General features: G+C 39.4%; 1 non-coding gene across 1 annotated transcript; it reads left to right on the top strand.

The window, feature by feature from the left end:
* The first annotated feature begins 2,497 nt into the window (after nucleotides 1-2,497).
* Nucleotides 2,498-2,604, top strand: LOC118486866. The gene has a single exon (XR_004880033.1). It is a non-coding gene; the product is annotated as a small nucleolar RNA R71 (small nucleolar RNA).
* Nucleotides 2,605-8,679: the final 6,075 nt, after the last annotated feature.

The following is an 8,679-nucleotide window of genomic DNA, read 5'->3' as shown; positions in this document are numbered from 1 at the left end:
GCTCAAAACTCACTTTTTGTAGGAATGGGTTTTTATGTGATCAAGTATATATAATCAAGTTTTAATTAAATTGTCATGTCGTTTCATAATTTTCTTATGTTGGTTTTTTTTTTATCACGACGCTATCGGTTGTAAATTTGTAAAAACATAACCTTTTTAAAACTTGTAATTCCCAACTTAAACCAAGACAAGTAAAAAGAAATGAAATTTTTTTTAAAAAAATTTGGGGTGATTAGCGGTTCCAATAGAGTTTTGTGTAAGGCTTGTGATTAGGATTTGCAAAAAATTCAAGGTTTTAGCATCCCCCCACACTTAAATTACACATTGTCCTCAATGTGTCCCAAAAATAAGTTTTTAGGTTGATTGGAAGTGTAAAAAGGTGTGAAAAAGCAAAAATTTATGTTACTGGACGTCTGGACATGGCCCCGTGGTGTCCGGGCACGGCCACATGTTCAGATCGCCAGTAACAGAAATTGATAAAAAGAAACAGAAGCCTGGGAACGGGGGCGTGTTCAGTGAGCACGCCCCGTGTCCAGTTACCTGAACTGGGCATTTCTTGCAGATTGTGCAGCACGGGGCTGTGTTGGGTGGGCACGACCCATGCTGAACTTGCTGTAACGAAGAAAAATTTTCGGGACGTTCTGTTTTTGTGCATGGGGTGCTGGTGCAAGTTTCCCTTGTTATCCTTCACCATCTTGAGTGTTTTTTATTCCTGAAAATTAAAACTAAACTAGAAAGCATAAAAATTAATCTAAGCTAAACTAAGGATAGTTCCGCGGAATGCCTCCGTGGTGCGCCACGTTTATAAGGGTCTTTGGCTAGACCCAAAGCCAGTCATATGCTACTCAAGCGGGATGTGTTGCATCCCATGTTGCACCGTCGGAGAGCATCATCCAAACTTAAGTCTATGACCTTCATGTAATTGACCGGATCGTCGTCTTCTACTCTCTTTCCAACTCCAAACTTCATTTCCTTGTTAACAATCCTCAATGTTAGTGTTCCACCATTCATGTCTACTACTGCGTGGGCTGTAGCTAGGAAGGGTCTTCCTAAGATGAGTTGTACTTCGGTATCTTCTTCCATATCTAGTATGACAAAGTCGGCTGGGAAAATGAATTCGCCTACCTTGACTAATAGATTTTCAGCGAGACCTTGTGGATATTTTACGGACCTATCGGCGAGTTGTATGCTCATTTTTGTAGGGCTTGTTTTTCCTAGGCCGAGTCGGTTGAACATTGATGCGGGTATGAGGTTTATACTAGCCCCGAGATCGGCTAGTGCATTACGAATGGGGGATTCCCCAATCGAACAAGGGATTGTGAAGCTTCCAGGATCGATCTTCTTTTGCGGGAGTTTGTTGAGTAGCAAGGCGGAGCATTCTTCGCTTAAATTAACTAAATACAATGATTCAATTTTCCTTTTATTAGTGAGGAAGTCCCTCATTAATTTTGAATATTTAGGCATTTGGGTTAGGACTTCAATAAATGGAATATTAACATGAAATTGTTTTAGTAATTTTTTGAACTTTGTGAATTGCTCATCGGTCTTTTGACGGACTAGCCGACCGGGGTATGGAATCGGAGGACTCTTGGTCGGCTCTTGATTTGGTGTAGGAGCCGTCTCTTGTTGGAGTGTTGGCGAAGTTGTGGACTGGCTAGACCGGCTAGTTTCAGTTGAAGGCAATGGGGCCTCTTCGGGGCCCACGGTACGATTTCTCAATGTGATGAGATGTACTTGTGCCTTTGGGTTGGTTTCAGTATTACTTGGTAACGCGCCTTGTGGTCTCTCGGAGAAATTTTGAGCTATTTGATTTAATTGTTTTTCAATGTTTTGAATACTAGCTTGTTGATTTCCAAAGTTCGATTCCAATTGTTGAAATCGATCCGAGTTTTTCTTTTCGGTGTCGGAGATGAGGCGAGATACAGTATCTTCAAGCCTCTCTCGTCCCCCTTGTTGTTGAGAGAAATTTTGTGACTCATGTCTTGGTTGCTGAAAGTTTGTTCGTTGGTTTAGATTTTGTTGGTTACTACTATTGCTGGGTTCTCTCCAACCAATGTTAGGGTGGTTACGCCATCCTTGGTTGTAGGTACCTGTTGGAGGACCCGACGGTCTAGGTCTATTATCAATGTAGTTTACCGTTTCTGTTTGATCATCTAATTCTTTCATACAACTCCAATTTTCATGTGGCTCACCACACCCTTCACAAGCCATAACCGAGGCCGCTTTTGTCATTTCTAACTTTTTGATTTTTGAAGAGAGGGCCTCGATTTGGGCTTGTAAAGAAGTGCTTTCGTCAACCTTATGGGCGCCCGGGGCAATAGATTTATTGCCTCGGGGAGTGTGCCACTGAAAATTGGTTTGAGCAATTTCCCCAATTTGATTATAAATTTCATTTGGGCGACGATTACCTAAATGTCCCCCGGAGCTAGAGTCGAGTGTTTGTCTTGTGTGTGGCAACAATCCATTGTAGAAAGTGGATACTTGTTGCCAAACCGCAAGACCATGATGAGGGCACTTTCTCAGTAGCTCCTTGAACCTTTCCCAAGTTTCATATAAGGATTCCTTATCCTCTTGTGAGTATGTATTAATTTCAGTCATTAATTTAGCCGTTTTCGCAGGAGGGAAATACTTATATAAAAACTTTTGGGCTAGTTCATCCCAGGTGTTTACCGAGCCAACTGGGAGGGCATTATGCCAAGCCTTAGCTCGTTCTTCTAATGAAAATGGAAACATTCGAAGGCGGATGGCGTCATTTGATGCTCCGTTGATCCGGAAGGTATCACATATTTCCAAAAAGTTGGTAATATGCAAATGGGGATCTTCATCCGCAAGCCCGTGAAAGGTTGCGGAATTTTGGAGCATTTGGATCAAATGCGGCCGAAGTTCGAAGTTGTTGGCATCGACATTCGGTGCATTGATAGCAGCGCCAAGATTACCTACGGTGGACTGTAGGTAATCCATGTGGATACGTTGGTCCGCCATCGGAAGTAGGTCCCCCGAAACTTTCTCTTGGTTTTTAGCTTTACGTCTTTTTCTTAGAAAGCGTTCGGGTTCGTCTAAAGGCTCTTTTATGTCTCAGCTGGAACTGGAGCTCATACACTACGTAGAAGGTTTAGGTGTGCTGCCTGGGTTCCAAGTCCTGCAACGAAAACAAAAAAGAAAGTTGGTCAGAAGGTTCACCACGGCCCCGTGCTCAATGAACACGGCCTGTGGTCGGAGATACTGTAATTGTTTTCCAGATCCCTGTTACTGGGGAGTTTGACACGACCCCGTGTTGCACCGACACGGCCCCGTGCTCAGCTCTCTGTAACTCGGAAAATAAAAACTGTCAGTAACAACGCTGGGCACGGCCCGTGCTGAGCTCTGTAGAAACTGAAAAATTAAGAAAAATCCTAAAAAAATAGAAAAATAAGAAAAAATGATTAGGCCGTTGATTTTAAGCTTTCTTAAAATCCTTGTGTCCCCGACAATGGCGCCAAAAACTTGATGCGTGTGTGGTGTGATATATTTTTATATATATTTTTAGCCCTTTTTAACCACTTTAGTCAAGTTTTAAATTTATAAAATACGATATTTACAAACACCAAACACACATATGGGCAAGTGCACCCATCGTGAGCGTAGTATAGTGTTGGTAAGATACCGAGGTCGTCCAAGGACACAAGAGCTTTTAATACCGGTTTATCCTCAGCGTCTAATCAAATAAAAGATTTAGGAAAACGGTTTTAAACTAGAAAATAAAAACTAAAATGCTGAAAATAAAAATAGAATAAAAACATATAGACAAGATGAATCACTTGAATCCGACTCGTCTTTAGTGTAACCTTTGATTATTTCCGCACTTTTGCACTTTTTAAGAGATTATCTAAGTTATTGTAGTAGGTCCCTCTTTTGAAGGTGACGTTACCCTCAACCCAGTAGTTTGAGTCAGCAAGGATACAATCCTAAAGGGTCGGATTATTGAAAGATAATTAATTAAGTTATTAATGCATAATGTGGTAGGCCCCTCTTTTCAAGGTGACGTTACCCTCGGCTAAGTAGTCTGAGTCAGCAGGGATACAGTCCTAAGTAGCCGGGTTAAAGTTTTAATAGTAGTTTACATATGAGGGGATCAAAGAGTTTGGACCCCGCCATCCAATACCATTGGGTATTGAAGGAGGTCCTACTAAATTTGACCCGGGTCCTTGCAGGATCTATACACTGAACAATGGCAAGACTCTTACCAAACCATTCTCTTAACCCCTGACCAGGTAGCCAACATATCTCCATATAGACCGTGGAGATATGAATGGTGAAAATCTTTTATTTTATATAGACAATAAAATAATGCCAAGACACCACGGACAAATGATAAGGAAGAATCATCTTCAACATATAAAACTAGTTATTAAAGTCATTAATACATAACCAAATAAAAAGTGCGAAAAGATTAAAAATAAAAAGTATTACACTAAATGCTTGTCTTCACCAAGTGATGTAAGAGACTTAGGCAAACACGGCCTTTGATTGTCAAGAACTCTTACGATCAATCTTGGATCCCGAGACGACTCACACACTCTATGATGGATGATGGATGATGGTGGTGGATGATGGTGTTGTGGTGGTGGTGGAGTGTGAGAGAAGTGGTGTGCCAAGGGATGATTTGCAAGTGAGCCAAACACCCATATTTATAGCCTGAACAGAAGCTCGGGCACGGCCCCGTGCCCATCCCTCTTCTCTTTCTTCATTAACTGCAGTTTGTCTGCATTAGTTGACCACACCCCCGTGTCCGCTGGGCACGACCCCGTGTGCAGAAGCGTATCTGTACTATCAAGATTTCCTCAGATTCTGCGAATCTTAGAGTTGACCATGGCCCCGTGTCCACTGGGCACGCCCCCGTGGTGGGTGATAGAAGCTTCTACAACTTTGTCTTTTCTGCTGACACTTGGGCACGCCCCCGTGCTCATTGAGCATGGGGCGTGTTCAGCCTGTTGTTCTCTTGTTTTTGCTTGGGAAGATGCTGTCGGGGGGTCGGGCATGCCACATTTGTTCCTTTTCTTGTATTTATGTTAGATTTAGTTGCCTTTTTGCTTCTTTTGTTTATTTGAGCTCATTTAATCCTGAAAATACAAAAGGAAGACTAAAACACACTTTTTCCAACATTGGTACTAAAAAAGAGTTAGTTTTATGCTACAATTGATGTAATTTATATGTTGCATTTTCTACACATCACTTATCTTTCTTCTTAGAGTTCTTTCGTAGCATTTGTTCAGGTTCAGGAAGCGGTGATATTAATTTTCCGGATCTTGATTACGCATAAACAAAAATCCTATGATACTAAAATAGTAAAAATAAAGGAAGTAATATTATTACACTACCATATCAAAACCTTTTTCAAAAGTTTCGTGTCCCCGATGTGCTCGAATAGTAATAATAATATTAAACAATGCGCATACAAATTTTAAGGTAAGAGACCTAAAATACTAACTACACACGTAACATGCAAGTGTACCTATCATTAGCATAGTATAGTTCATGTAATGAACTGAGTATCAATCGTAGGACATGATAGCTTCTATGAAAGATTAGACTTAATTATAACTAAGAAAACTAATACTTCAAATAACTTATGGAAAATAATCAATATTTAAGAAAATATAACTATCCAGGATTGAATCAACAAAGAATGGCTAAATTAATGTAAGATATTGCTTATTAAACTACTTCAAGGCCTAACATTGATAGTAGCGTATGAAATGCTAAGATTGATTAATACCAACTAAGGTTAATCCTACCAAGCTAGGGTTAAAACTACAGACACACCTCAAGATCTAACTGGGTAAAGCTAGTATTGATATGGATTCTTATGACTTATGGTTTCTAGGTTGGTGCCAAAACTGTACTACGAACATAGCAACTTACGAACTAATCAAGGTCAATCATACAGAAAACTCTAACTAGTTTCCAGACCCTTTTATTCAGATCCTTCACATAGATAGCCCACGTATTTTACCAATTTATGATGTTAGATTATCTATTATTGATTAAGGTTTCAAGCCCTAAGTTAATGGACGTCAATATAACCTGATAGAAGATACCGAATCTAACATGCTTAACTTAATAGGTAGACCGATACAACCACACAATCAACAACATGATCAATACTTTACATACGCTCATATAGATCATAAGATTAATCCATAAAAACTACTAAAATCATACTAATAGCAAATCAATCATTAAAACGTGAATCATTCAATGAATCATCTCGTCCAGATAGTTATAAAGATGTTTAGCCTGACATGATGAACAAAATCAACACATAAACTAAAATCATCATCGAATATAAGTTCCAAGACAAGAAAACTGTAAAGATGTAACTCGGAGAGTCAAATTTTGCTTCCCACGATGTTAGATCATCAATTCTCTCCACTTCCTCATCCGTTTCTTTCAAACATGTGTTTTGTAGCCGTTTATGTCATTCTAGACATTAAAATTTGTTTTAGTGTTCTCCATCGTAATATAAATATATATACACACACACACACACACACATAGGCGATAATTAGGGTTTCGACATCAATACAGGTCGTATTGAGCCTAATGGGTACGAGGTGTACTCTATTTGGTATGGGCCTATTAAGGGTTCAATTCTCAATGTTGTTTTTCTTTTCCTGCCAACGGCGGGTATGCACCGTACTTTCTTCAATCGGGTATGGGTCAAACTCTTCTATTTTCACCCAAGCTTCTGATGTGCCATTAATTATACATATATTTAGTACATAATTACCATTATTTTAAGGTACTTTTTATGATTGTATATACTACCTAAATCTTTCCTATTTGGTAATTATATGTTTTTAAGGTCTCTGGATGAAATGAGATGAAAAACAAGCAAAAACAAGGCAAAAACTCAAGATTCCAAGAAAATCAGCAAGTTTCCAGATAGGCACGACTGTGCCAGGCTATGGACACGATCGTGCCAGGCTATGACACGACCATGGATAACACCAAGTAGCACAAAGTCAACAAGTCAACCTAAGAATGGTCAGCAAAAGTCCACGATGTGCAAAGGAAGGACTGTGTATGCCCATGCACGCTTGTGCATGAACAAGACAATTGTTGGAAGCTTCGAGATCCGACAAGAATGACACCTGTTCAAGCCTTGTTTGGACACCTTTCCATTCATGGTTATGCATCCCATGCATGCCTATGCCAATCACATAATTTGCAATAGAAACGACCGGGAAAGGACGAGAATGACAAATGCTTTTTGGGAGAAAGGACGGGACATGACCGCGCATCCCGATGCACCCCTGTGCCTCTTCAGCCTATTAATAGAGGCCCTTGTCTACCCTTTTTCTCATCCAATTCCAACAATTCCTCTCCCACTTTTCACATACATACCTTTCCATGCATGGTTATGCATGCCCATGCACACCCATGCCTATCACATAATTTGCAATAGAAACAACCGGGAAAGGACGAGAATGACAAATGCTTTTCGGGAGAAAGGACGGGGCACGACCGTGCATCCCCATGCACCCCTGTGCCTCTTCAGCCTATAAATAGAGGCCCTTGTCTGCCCTTTTTCTCATCCAATTCCAACAATTCATCTCCCACTTTTCACATTAGTTTGAGTGAGAAAGAACTTTTAATCAACAACCTTCATTTTGTTGTTTGATTATTACACATGATTCACCATGATCCTTTCCATGAACATTGCTCGTGGATAAGTTACTATGGCATTCTTGGCTAAGCATATAGTGTTTCTTGGTATGAATTATATGTTTAAACTTTGGCAAAGTGGTGTGTTATGTCTTTAATAATTCTCTCTACCCTACTTCTTCATTAATGAGGCTTCTGATCCGGTTTTGGTCTTTGATCTTGTGGGTGTTCTTGATAACCTTAGTGGTGTGAAGCCTTTTAGTACACTCATGGTGTGTGATAACCCATATACTAGTAGGGGATCCCATTTTGGAATAGAGGTTGACCCATTTGTGGAAACAAATCTTGTGATCAACCCTCGTTTATCAAGGATATTATTGTTGGTCTGCACGGTCTATTTGTTAGGCTTTAATGATAAGCCAAAACTTGGTTATGCGACTTGTCTAACATGGTCTATGTGTTAGGCTTGGCGTGAACCAATAGTTGATGAACCCATGTTAAAATACTATACGTCTTTTTATATATTTTATTATTATAGCATCACTCATTAAATAGAGATCAATCACCTCAACCAATCACAAGTATCATTAGCACCTATATGATGGTCCCATAAGATGGATCACGACTAGAAGGATCATAATCTATAGTGTTCTAAAAGAAGAAGAGTTGTTGGATGTCTTTAATCCAAACTTAGGGAATTTCTCTTTAAACGTAGTCTTTTTCTAAGCAAGAGCAATGATTTAACTTTAATCGGACCTAATTCTATTTTAACTTCAAAACATAATTTGTAAATCTAATGGAAAACTGTTAGTTGAGTTTTCTACTTAAATTCACCACACCACTTGCCAATATCCTAACTATAATTCATCTCAAGTGGAGTCTAAAATCCAAAGCAGCACTCTTCATGCTCTTGATATTCTCTACTAATTCTCTGTTACATGCTTTTATTTTCTGGTTTTATATATAAATTAACAAATAAGCAAAAAATAATTAATGGACTAGTTGGTAATTTAAAGTTGAGTAGTAAAAGTT

Source organism: Helianthus annuus, chromosome 14 (genome assembly GCF_002127325.2).
Source record: "Helianthus annuus cultivar XRQ/B chromosome 14, HanXRQr2.0-SUNRISE, whole genome shotgun sequence".
NCBI lineage: Eukaryota > Viridiplantae > Streptophyta > Magnoliopsida > Asterales > Asteraceae > Helianthus > Helianthus annuus.
Note: the sequence above shows the minus strand (reverse complement) of the source record. Positions and strands in the feature narration are given on the sequence as shown.